This window comes from Chiloscyllium plagiosum, unplaced genomic scaffold (assembly GCF_037043375.1).
Source record: "Chiloscyllium plagiosum isolate Xiang-an unplaced genomic scaffold, Cpla_swu_hap1 HiC_scaffold_45, whole genome shotgun sequence".
NCBI lineage: Eukaryota > Metazoa > Chordata > Chondrichthyes > Orectolobiformes > Hemiscylliidae > Chiloscyllium > Chiloscyllium plagiosum.
The window spans coordinates 24,716,049-24,725,894 of record NW_028270183.1 but is presented as its reverse complement, the minus strand read 5'-3'; positions in this window follow the sequence as shown (position 1 = coordinate 24,725,894).

Here is a 9,846-nt window from a genome sequence, read left to right as displayed (position 1 = left end):
ATCAAAGAATGTTAGTTTTACAGAATACTCGGTCTTCTGTATTGTACGAACCTCTGGTGTTAAAGCACTTATCCATACCCTGTGTATCATGCAGAGTCGTATCAGATACAGAATGAAATTTGTTTGATGTATTTCCATGCACCATTGAGACTTTCCTTCAAGTGCGCTATCGTGGAAGTAAAGGAAGAGGTTATTATTGCATCAAAGAGTTTGATCCACTAACTTACTCTCTGCTATTGTATCCAGGAGTTATTCCCCGATGTAAAACACACTGTACTCGACATTTCCCAGCCAGCAGTATTGATGCAGCAGCCCTGACATCTACAATATACTGTGGAAATGTTTCATTTGGCGCTATCCTTACTGCAAGCATTTATAAGCTTGTAACAGCAAGTCACACTCATCCCCAACATATATTTCATCAGTCAATGGCCACAGAACAGTCTGGGGATACTTAGCACATAAATGTGAGCTCCAATAAACCACCTAACCCTTAAACTACAATCTCTGTTTGGACAGATATCCGGTGTGACAATCAATGCAATAATGTCCCATTCTATGATGCAAAGAACATCATGCTCTGTCAGATTCGGCAGATGATCCATCTCCTTTTGGCAATACACTGCTCATGGACTATGAATCAACTGGTGACCCTGGTATACTATTCAACTTACTGAGCTCCTTAATGATAAACATCAGGTCAACGGCGGGCACAACAGCAGGGTTGACTTCCACTCCGTACGACTGATTTCTTGATCCTGATTGGAGCAGCACAACAATACCATATATCCGAAATCGCGCATCAGTAACCCCACACTAACTGGTCTTTCATCAGTGACAAATCTGGTTGTGCCAAAAGATTTCCAACATTATGAACCCTCTGGTCCAGTACAATAACAGAGACTTCACAGAGTTGACACAGTACTGCAGTCCATAGTATAACACGATGAATTGGTCTAAAATATATCCAGGGTTTTCATCTCCAAAGTATCAGTGCCAACAAAATAACAAAAACCACAACGATAGTGATAATCAGTATTTATCCAAATTGATAGCCAAAGACTAAATAATAAACTCAAGCGACTGTACATTGGAGCAACTTCACATAGACCATTATCGTTGGTGGAGCATAAAACGATACCAGCAACAAAGAGCAAGGTGAGAAACAACCTGTTGGACAAAGTTGTTTGATCCCCTGTGAGAGAGCTGTTGCTACAACACTACAGATCTCAGTGTTTATCCTATTAGAATCTGTACCACAGTACTGTGTATCTTTTTACAAATGGCACAACTCACACGTCTTTTTGACAATCAAATTATTCAATAATGCACAACAAAATTGGAACCTGTGCTCAACACTCCCCCCAGTGATCTGTCCTCGCAAATATTATGCACCCACACATACACTGATTGATGAAAACAGGCCGGGATAGTTGAAGCCATCCATGCTGACCCTTACTTACCACTCAATAACGACCTGCTGAACCCACCCATTGCCTACATTGTATCTGCACTCCCATTTCGAGCAAGCTGCTTGAACAAGATCAACCAATAAAATACCTTTAAATGAAGGAATGTAAAATTCCAGATGTCATTAACAGGTGGTAAGCCATGGTCGCTGCTCAGCCAAACACTATCAATGTGCCCTCAATGCCAACCCATTCTGCACAGTATAGAAAAACAGACAATGCTGTACATTACTGAGGGGTCTCCTACTTGAACATCTGTTTGTTTTAAACTCAGTAAGGAACACGATCGTCGAGCATTGGGATTTCCCTTGCTAAATGGAAATAAAATAATAAGTCATATGTAGAGATAAGTATGATTTAATGCAGAGGTTTATACAAGTTGCCACGAGACTTACCAGGAATCCCAACAACGGCAAGGATAGTGTAGTACACTTTTTTGATCCTTTCTGTGACAGAAGGCATTTTGTTGTTCATGAAACAACATGCTGCTGGCAATCTGTCGGAATCGGAGATGTCTCTTGGAATTGGACCTGTGTCAGTTCCAGAGTCCTTATTTTATATTGTGTGGCATCTCCACTGCAAAATCATGTATACACTTTCACCGTTTTTATACTATTTTGTACAAAACAAATTAAGGCAACAGGCTTATTTTAATGGTGTGAAATCATTGAAATTTAAGGCTTCGTTTGAATACCCCAAAGACTGGATTAATCTGATCCAATTAGATCGCAAATGTCAACTGCATGTTGTCCTCAAACAGCTCGACTTGCATCATTTCACAAACTATCGATCCCATCAATACCTTTTGATATTCGTTTCAGTGATGCAAAGGCTACTCAGTCATTCAATGCCTGATGTTGTCAAGCTCCTTGGGAACTGTTCTACTGCACACAGTTATACCACTGCTTTCTTGTTAATTCAGTTACACAATTCACTTGGGAATTTCCAGCTGTGAATTAGCACTGTAACACAGAACCTGGAGTCAACAGGAACGAGCACAACAGCTAGGGCTTACACTTGGCAATATTTTATCAAAATGAATGCAAAATAAAATCAAGTTCAGAACTTTAACTTCAATTTCACAGAATGAGAGCATCATACAGGACAAAAGAAGCCCTTCGTCCCATCGGGTTTGCCCCTCCAAAATTATGAAAAGCTGCACTAGTCACACTTTCCAGCACTTAGTCAATAGTTTTAAATGTTACGACATTTCAAGTGCTCATCCATGTAAATTTTTAAGGTTTTGAGGATTTCTAGGTGCCACGAAGTTGGTGTGAAAAAATGGTAAAATTGTGAAAAGGCATTGTGGAGTTCCCTTTCAAAAGGTGTTTTTTTTTTCAGTTTTAAAAAAAAGTTGATGTCGAAACAGAGTTTCAAGTCCAGGTGCACAGAGAATACGTGAATTAAATTGACATTTTTGCATCAAGCAGCCAAGCAGAATAGTTAGCCAGACAGCAATTTAAATTTAACCAATTAATTTATAAGACACATGGAGATTAAAGACCAACTGAATTTAAATCGGATTGTATTGACACCTGGAAGCCAATTAAAGTACAAAAATTTCATATGTAATTATGAATACAAAAGATGCAGGTATTTGAAAATTAAGAGTAGAGCCAGCTGTCAGCTAAAAACAGAACAACGCGTCATTTAAGAAATATTAGGCTCTGACAAGAACTCTCCACCTCTCAGAGAAAAGGCACCAACATATATAGGAACAAAACACGTTCAAATAATATGTCAGACACCAGAATTCGGCAGATGGAGAATGCGTTTCAGGTGGACGAAGACAGCAGGATCAACTGACAGAACGGGTACCATTTTGAAAGATTATTTTCACAGCAGTTTTGAGAGATTAAGTTTCAGTTTGCTGTTCTTTTTAATTGGATTTATCTAAGTGGGGTCTGTATTATTCAAACAGCATTGAAAACAGCATGGAATTTAATTCAGTTAGAGAATAGATAATAGTTAGGAAGCAACTGTTTGGTTTGTTAGTGGTTCTGTTAACTTATTAATTAGAACATGGAACATTCCAGCTAGTACAGGCCCTTCGGCCCTCGATGTTGCACCGACCTTTGGAGCCAACCTGAAGCCTAATTACCCAACACTATTCCATTTTCATTCATATTTTATCCAATGACCATTTGAATGCCCTTAAAGTTGGCGAGTCTACAACTGTTGCAGGCAGTGTGTTCCACACCCCTACTACTGTCTGAGGAAAGAAACTAACTCTGATATCTATCCTGCATCTATCACCCCTCAACTGAACTAAGGCTCACTGATGTATAATTATCAGGGTTGTCTCTACTCCCCTTCATGAACAAGAAAACAACATTTGCTATCCTCCAGTCTTCTGGCATTATTCCTGTAGACAATGACAACATAAAGATCAAAGCCAAAGGCTCAGCAATCTCCTCCCTGGCTTCCAAGAGAATCTGAGGATAAATCCCATCCAGTCCAGGAGACTAATTTATTTTCACACTTTCCAGAATTGCTAATACCTCCTCCTGGTGAACTTCAATCCCGTCTAGTCCAGTCACCTGTATCTCAGTATTCTGCTCAAAAACATTGTCTTTTTCCAGTGTGAATACTGACAAAAAAATATTCATTTAGCACTTCTCCTATTTCATCGGATTCCAGATACAACTTCTGACAACTATCCTTGGTTGGTCCTAATCTTTTTCTTGTCATTTTTAAAATTCCTGATGTACCTATCGAAAGCTGTAGGGTTTTCTTTGATCCTATTCACCAATAACGTCTCATGTCCTCTCCTGGCTCTTCTTAGCTTCACCTTAGGTCCTTCCTGGCTAACTTGTAAATCACGTCTCATCCTAACATAAGGCTCCTTCTTCCTCTTGACAAGAGATTCAACTTCTTTAGTAAACCACGGCTCCCTTGCTCGACCACTTCCTCCCTGCCTGACAGGTATATACTTAACAATGACACAAAGTAGCTGTTCCTTGAATAAGCTCCATATTTCAATTATGTCCATCCTCTGCAGTCTCCTTCCCCATCCTATGCATCCTAAATCCTGCCTAATTTCATCATAATTGCCTTTCCCCCAGCAATTACTCTTGCCCTGCAGTATATGCCTATCCCTTTCCATTGCTAAAGTAATCATAACCGAATTGTGGTCACTCTCACCAAAGTGCTCTCCTACCTCCAAATCTAACACCTGGCCAGGTTCATTACCCAGAACCAAACCCAATGTGGCCTCGGCCCTTGTTGGCCTGTCTGCAGAAGGCATCAGGAAACCTTCCTGCGCACATTGAACAAAAACTGACCCATCTAGTACTCAAACTATAATATTTCCACTTAATATTTGGAAAGTTAAAGACCCCATAAGAACCACCCTGTTACTCTTACTCCTGTCCAGAATTATCTTTGCTATCCTTTCCTCTACACTCTGGAATTATTTGGAGGCTTGCAGAAAACCCCAACAGGGTGACCTCTCCTTTCCTGTTTCTAACCTCAGCACATACTTCCTCAGTCGATGAGTCCTGCAACCTTCAAATCTTATTTATGACCTCACTACTCTCAACCTCTTGGACAGTGGACCTACAATTTAGGCTCCCATCCCCCTGCTGAATTAGTTTAAACCCTCCTGAGAGCATTAGCAAAGGCCCCAAACCCCGAGAGTATTGGTACCCCTCTGGTTCAGGTGTAGACCATCCTGTTTGTAGTGGTCCCACTCACATTAGAATGAACCCCAATTATCCAGATACCCAAAACTCTACCTCCTGCACCATCCCTGTAGCCACTTGTTCAACTCCTTTCTCTCCCTATTCCTTGCGTCGCTAGCACTTGGCATGGGCAACAAACCAAAGAAAACAACTCTGTCTGTTCTAGCACTAAACTTCTGTCCTAGCTCCCTGAATTTCTGCCTTAAATCCTCATCCATTTTCCTACCTATGTTGTTAGTACCTATGTGGACCACGACTTGGGGCTGCTCACCATCCCCCTCATGAATCCCAAAAACACAATCCGAGACATCATGAACCCTGGCATCTGGGAGGCACCACACCATCCGTGAGTGTCTCTTGTTCAATTTGGAGTTAGATCAATAAATAGTTACCTGTTACTTATAAAATGAGCTTCAGGAATTCCATTTCAGTTAACCACTTCTTCATAACAGTTTGGGCGTAAAAGGTAAGTTATACTTTCATTCCTGAAGAAGGGCTTATGCCCGAAAAATCAATTCTCCTGCTCCCTGGATGCTGCCTGACCTGCTGCGCTTTTCCAGCAACACATTTTTCAGCTCTGACCTCCAGCATCTGCAGTCCTCACTTTCTCCAAGTGATACCATTTGCCAGGCTGCTTTTATCAGATTACGTGGTGAGGATATCTTCATCTGGAGTTTCGGATTTTAATTATCGAAGGGGTGTGAACCTTCTCATCATAAGATACCCTCCCGGACAGTGCAGTGCAGCCCCCTACAATCATCTGGGTGGAATGTTTCCCCGAAACCTTCCGCCTTGCAGCTTAAATTTAAGCCTCTTTGTCATTGACCCTTCAGATAAGGGGAATAACTGCTTCCTATCTGTCCTGTCCATGCCCCTCATAATCTGAAATACTCCAATCCTTAGAAAAAGCAGCCTGAGTTTATCCAGCCTTTCATTTCACAGCTGCACCCCGAGTAACATTTAATGAATTTCCTTTGCAGTCTTTCAAATGCAATCACATCCTTCCTACAGTGCAGTGACCAGAACTGTACACAGTAATGTCACTGTGGCCTAACTGAAGTCCTGTACAGTTCCAGCAGGACCTCCATACCATTACAATTTATGTCTTCACTGGTAAAGGCACATGTCCCACAGACCTTATGAACCACCCTCTTAACATGTTCTGCCGCTTTCAGGGATGTATGGACAAATTCCTCAATTTCCTCAGTGCCATTTCATTCTGTGCATTTGGTCAATCACGGGATTGTGTGACTGGTTGCTCCGAGTGCACTTAAACATCAACTACATTGCTGTGGGTTTGGAGTCACTGTAGACCAGACTAGATGAGGACGGGCATCAGTGAACGACACAGATTTCCTCCAACAATTGATAATGCTTTCATGGTCAACATTAAACTCCTGGTTCCAGATATTTCCTAAATTCAAATTTGACCATGTATCAGAGCAGAATTCGAACCAGGGCTGCTAAATATTACCAGGGCCTCAGGATTAATCGATAACACCACCAAGTCATCAATTTCCAATTTTCCTCACTGTGAATTATCTAATCAGTTTATACGTCATCAGCAAGCATATCTTCCTCTAACATGCCCTTCTTCATCATCCATCTATTCCCCCATTACCCTACCCCCACACACATTCACTCTTATCTATATCGTTTACGAATATCACAAACAATATGGTCACCAGCACTGAACCCTGTGGTATGCTACTGGATATCGATCTCTAATTACACAAACAGCCTTTTGTTAACATTGTTATAGACCAGGCCAGACTACCTCAAAATAATTTAAGAAGGTAGCCTCGACCATAAATATTCCCTTTCTGAAGGCAGATGTGAAGTGGATAATCCAGGTGGGATGCAGCCAGGCAAACCACTCGGTTTTAAGCAAAACAGAAATGATTGAAATGCTACAGTCGAAATACGAACAAAAACAAAAGGAATTTGGATTAATTAACTTTTGGAAAACTTAATCTAACTGATACTGCAACTTACATAAGGAACTGTTCCAATCCAGTAACATCCCATAGACACACCCCTTGGCAAAAAGGAAAAAGGTGTTTTACATGTAGGAATGAACAACCTACAAAGATATTTCAGAGAGAAAATCAGTCAGGAACGATCTGCTGAAGATTTCAACCTTTTCCGGACTCCAGCATCTTGTGACTGCCACAGCCTAACCAAACGAGAGAACAATCTGAACTGCGAGAGCTGGCCACTCCCCCATCATGGTTAAACTGGGTTGTTGTAGACCCCTCGGCAACTCTGCCTTTAAAGCCTCTTAAAAAAACCTACCAAGGACAAACTAACCGTGTTAAAGTGACAGCATCGCCACAACACATTCTGCCTCCTATGACTAAGCCAATTTGCCAAGGTACCCAGGATACCATAAGCTTTTATCGTCATACACAATCTCTCATGTGTGAACGTTACAAAGGCATCACTGAAATCTGTATCAACTTCATCAATTGCCCTACCCATATCTGCAGAATTGGTCACCATCTCAAATAATAGAGGGAAATTTACAATGACATGATAAATAAATTAACACCTTTATTTTGTAATTGGAACAGAATTAAAAAGCTGGTTTCTAAATCAGCCAGGAAGCCATCAAATTGGCTCATATTCAAATATTTGCAAAATATTATCAAATCCAATCACAGCGGACGCCAGAACTTCACTTTAGTAAATATGTGGAATTCTCGCTTCAATGTAGACTATGAAATAATTGTCTACTATAGTAACAATCCATCTGGTTCACTAATGCCCTTTAAGAATAGAAAACAGCTGTCCCTAACCTTGTCTGGAGTACAAAGAGTTCCAGACCCACAGGAACTCGTGTGGCTGTTGGAGGTTAGCCATGTAAGCTCCAAGACCTCACTCTAGGAGTTCCTCAGGATTGTGACAACAGTCTTTATCTTACTATTTATCTTTGGTGACATACAAATTGACCTCCGTCAATCGTTACGTGACGCATCAGAATTAGCAACATTTTCCTTAGATATTGAAGCACTCCACGCCACAATGCAGCAAGATCCTGGCAACCTCCAGGCCTGGGCTGAAAAGTGGTAATTGAGATTCGTGCCACACAAATGCCGAAAAGGGACCATCTCCAATAAAAGATAATTTAAATAATGCCTCTTGACATTCATTGCCTTTACTGATGGTGAATCACTTCCGATCAATGACCTGAGAGTTATGATTGAAATGACAGTGAACTGGACTCATGGTATAAATACTGTGGCTGCAAGAACAGGCCAGACGGCAAGATTACTGCCAAAGGTAATGCATCCCCTGAGTTGGAAAGACTCTTCACCATCTACAAGGCAGATGTCAGGAGTGTAATGCAATAATCCCCACTTGCCAAAAAGAATGTATCTCCAACAACCCTCAAGAAATGCGATATCACCCTAACTAAGCAGCCACATAAAACCACAATTCCGTGGACACTTGATATCCAAAATGAAAGCAGAAGGTGCTGGAGAAATTCAGCAAAGCTGGAAGCTTCCGCCCAATAGAACGTATTTTCAGAACAGGAGTTGTGTGGGACACGAGAGGAGTCCTGAAGAGGAGTCGTGTGGGACTAGAAACATTAATTCTCTTTCTTTTTTTCACAGTTGCTACCAGGCCTGCTGAGTTTCTCCAGTATGTCCTCTTTTACAACAATGTAGCCAGTTTGATTGGCCAAGGTCAAAAATCACATGACACCAGTTTATAGTCGAACAGTTTAGTTAAAAACACAAGCTGGAAACATGCAGTCCATCCACTAGCAGTGTTCAGTAGCAGCATTGTGCATCATTGATAATACACACTGCAAAAATTATCCAATGGTGTTGAGAGAGAATCTTCCAAATCCACAACCACTGCCAACCCAAACCCCAGGGCAGTAGATGTGTTAGAACACCACTATCTGCATGGTCCCTTCGAAGCCACACACCATCCTGACTTGGGTATATAGTCCTTCAGTAAATTTGCTACAGTCCCAGTGAACCATAGGGCTGCTCTCTCATTAATGAGATGTAACTGATTGGGAGCAAAACCTGAGGGTCACCATGCCTGAGGGGAGGGCAAGGTTGAGAAGGTGGGACGTTCATGGTGATCTCAGACAGTGTGGGAGTCACTCTACACCACAAACCAGCTGTCTAGCCACTGCTGCTGCAGTGGGTCAGTTAGCACAGTTGGCTGGTCAGCTGGTGCGAGATGTAGAAAGGTAAGGTGATGTTTGGTTTCAACTCACCACACGGTATCTCTCTCTCTCTCTCTCTGACAGAAAAAAACCCTCTGGAACGAGGGCAATTCCTCTGGTGCCCCTCTGTCAAAATCCCCACATCACCCCCTCACCTTCACCCCCAACACCTTCACACCACCGACCAATTGTTGCTACACTGGCAGGATTGCAGTGACAAAAGAAAGTATCTGCTTCCAAATGCCCATTGCCAATCAGTTCAGGTCCAGCCATCAACGTCCAAGTCTGCTGAAGTAATTTTTCAAACGTGTCTAAACAAAAAGATTTCGACAGCAAACATTCAGGTAAATGTAAATACGGGTAAATTCAGGTAAATGTACAAATGAAAATGTTGGGTGCACCAACATTTGGGAAATATGGGATGGATAGCGTGTTGTGTGTGTTTGGATGGGACGTGGACTGACCATTCCCACGAGGGAATTCAGAAAATTGCAGAATGCTTAGTTCA